Below are 2,988 nucleotides of genomic sequence, written 5' to 3'. Positions count from 1 at the left end.
AGAACGAACGTCTTTGATCTGATTTTATCTATGTTAACGAGAGCTTTCTTTTTCATAAAATGTAAATTGCGGTACAGATATATGGTTATGAACTATAATGAAGCGTGAATCAAGATCAAAGGCGAAATATGACTAGGACGAAATATGACTAGGGCGAAATATGACTAGGACGAAATCATATAGTTAATCGAGTTTCTGATTTACATTATCTTTTTTGAGTTTGTTGGTAAAACCTTCCAATGATCTATACGGATATTTGTTAAATGTTATGCCCCTCTAATGGCTGACTAGTTTTTGTTTTGAAATAAATCCATCGGAGAGCTTATCAAAAAAGGTCAGAAAGACCTTGCAAAACCCTTCAATTTCGATTTTCATATATACTTACTTTTTGTCTTTAAATCTCTGGTGTCTGCACGTCACATTTGATTCGGTATGAAACAGATTATTACCAATATCTTGTTTTTCGACAACTGATAAATGCACCCAACACAGGACTATGAGAGGTGCAGTTTTAAGGGAAAGATTTTATGGCCGTAATTATGATTCCATTGCGAAATATATATTTGAACGTTTCTGATGCTCCAAGGTATGTTTTGTAGATTGTTGTTGTTGATATATTCCTTATTTAGGAACGTGACATTACCTTAACCAAGATTTACAAGCAGGTTGTCGTAAATGAAGCAGAAGACGCTTTCTTTTCAGAACACCTGATAATTATACTACTTTTCAAAGGGCACCGTGCCAACAATTCTGTTTTGTTTATATGTTGTCCAGTATGAGTTTAAATAAAGTTTCTTTTTACATTATGTTTGAATTTGTTTTTTATTATGAGTGTTCCCCATGTCAAAATAATTACGATTTAATCTTCTGTTTCTTGTCAGTTTCCTGCAGAAAGTTCAGCAAATGGCATACTGTCACTGTAACTGGTTTTTTTGTTTTTTTTTTCTTGACCGAAATTTCCCTTATTACATCGATATTAGTGTCTCTTATATTGTAATGTCTTTTCCCAGTTTGCTCTATTGCCGTGTCTGAAGATTCACGAAAATAAGTCGTTTTAACTAGGTCGTTGGAGCAAGCTGCCCTCTTTATGTGTATTGGCAGACAAGGTTAGTAACTGTAGACGGATGAAGTAAATAAACTAACGAAAACAGGTGGATAGTCGATGTCTTTATAAACCATGGATTTTTTGAGCTGTATCCCAAGGTATATATGCATAAACAGGTGATAAATAGGCATCATTCACATATTTCAAATTATCAAATGATGATGTTATTATTGGTCAACTTTATTATTACTAAAACACTGTTACAAATCGTGACCTGAAATGAAATTATTTCCATTAGAACACCAAACATGGACAGTTGAGCATAAAAAGCCTTAATAAAATATGTTGAAATGAATTGAAAAAAGATTAAAGGGACATCAAGGTGAAAACATTAAGTTTGTTATTGATTATGTGTGTTTCATACACTTCCAATTACATTTCAATTATATCCCGATATTTACAGTCGATTTCCAATATCCAGCTTGAGCACTTCTTTGGTTCGGGAAACCCCTCTCCAATTTAGCGTAACTCGATAGTTTTGAAACTAAGACAGTTTACTTTGGAAAGACGAACACATGATGGCGGGCAGAAATGACATCGACAGTAATAAAAACTAAGATCAAGAAAATACGAACATGGCAACATAATCATAATCCAAACTCAAATCCCCATAAAGCAAGGGCAAAATAGGAACAAAAAGAAAGATTTACACGGAGACTCCGGAAAAAGTAAAAGCAGATTACTGACAGTCAGTTAAATTCCCCTTTTTCAGCATCGGATTTTGTTACGGGTGTTATTTGATAACTCTAAGCTAATGTAGAATTACGAAATAAGTAATATTAATCGCCAACCGATTCGGCAGAGGACATTTTTGTTTACAGGGGACAATGTTTTGTGCGAATGCGTTATCATATATGACGCCAAAGTTTACATATCCAGACTTTTGATCAACATATAAGACTTTTTTTAATACTTATTAATTAAACTTATCATGTGCATATTTCAGAAAACACCAACTGTCATTGTTTATAAGCTGATACACTTTATATATTTGTATGCGATAATTTAAAAAAAAAAAGGAAACTTTTTTTACGATGATGTGTCTATCGGTTTACTGATATACACTTACTACACAAAATGATGCAAACATCTGCTACATTTGCAGTATTCTGTTCCATATGTCATCAATATTTCTTAAACGAAAAGGAACCGTACCGTGCCTTTGATTTCTCCTGATCTCCATCTAATTGTGTTTTTTCTGCTCTTTTATTTTCAGGCATATTAGATTTGAATTTGCTCTCCTAGAAGATTATCTTCAGCTTACTAAGACAAAGCACTCTTTGTTTTACCATGAATGGTATCATTAGACAAAGGAATATAATTTTCACGTTATTTATCAATAATCTTAATATATCTTTATCAAAGAGGAACCTATACATATGTGTCATTAAATCAAATAGCCTTTGCTCGTTCATTTACCGCAAAAATCGTGGAAAACGATCCACGCGTTCCAAAGCTATTGTCGAAAACGCTAAAAACACCTGAACGAGATCATCGAACGGCACTGTAACAGAGCTCTTCAGTAGTGACGTCACTAGTGTGAGCGCGCGTTCTGTCCCACTCCGGCAGCCATTAGTTTTCTAGCAGAAGCCAGGTTATATCGTTTCGTTTTTTGGGCCTACTTAAATGTTATTCGACTAATTTATACTATAATTGATGGTAAAGTAACAGCAGTGTCATCGTCTATGGAATGTTTTACTTAGGTTTCAAATATTTGTGAGCGTTCGTGGATTTTTCTGTCAATTATTGTGTAACAGGAGGGAGAGGGGGGGGGGGTTCAACAGTTACCCGGTCCCGGTCCCATCTCGCCCTGTATCACCGTCAACCCAGGTTCGATGGGTACAGCTTGTATTTGTTTTTCGAAGGAGGACAAACACTGCTAA

This window comes from Ylistrum balloti, unplaced genomic scaffold (assembly GCF_031769215.1).
Source record: "Ylistrum balloti isolate Yb309-2 unplaced genomic scaffold, AGI_CSIRO_Ybal_v1 Utg370450, whole genome shotgun sequence".
NCBI classification, from domain to species: domain Eukaryota; kingdom Metazoa; phylum Mollusca; class Bivalvia; order Pectinida; family Pectinidae; genus Ylistrum; species Ylistrum balloti.
This window is presented reverse-complemented; position numbering follows the sequence as displayed.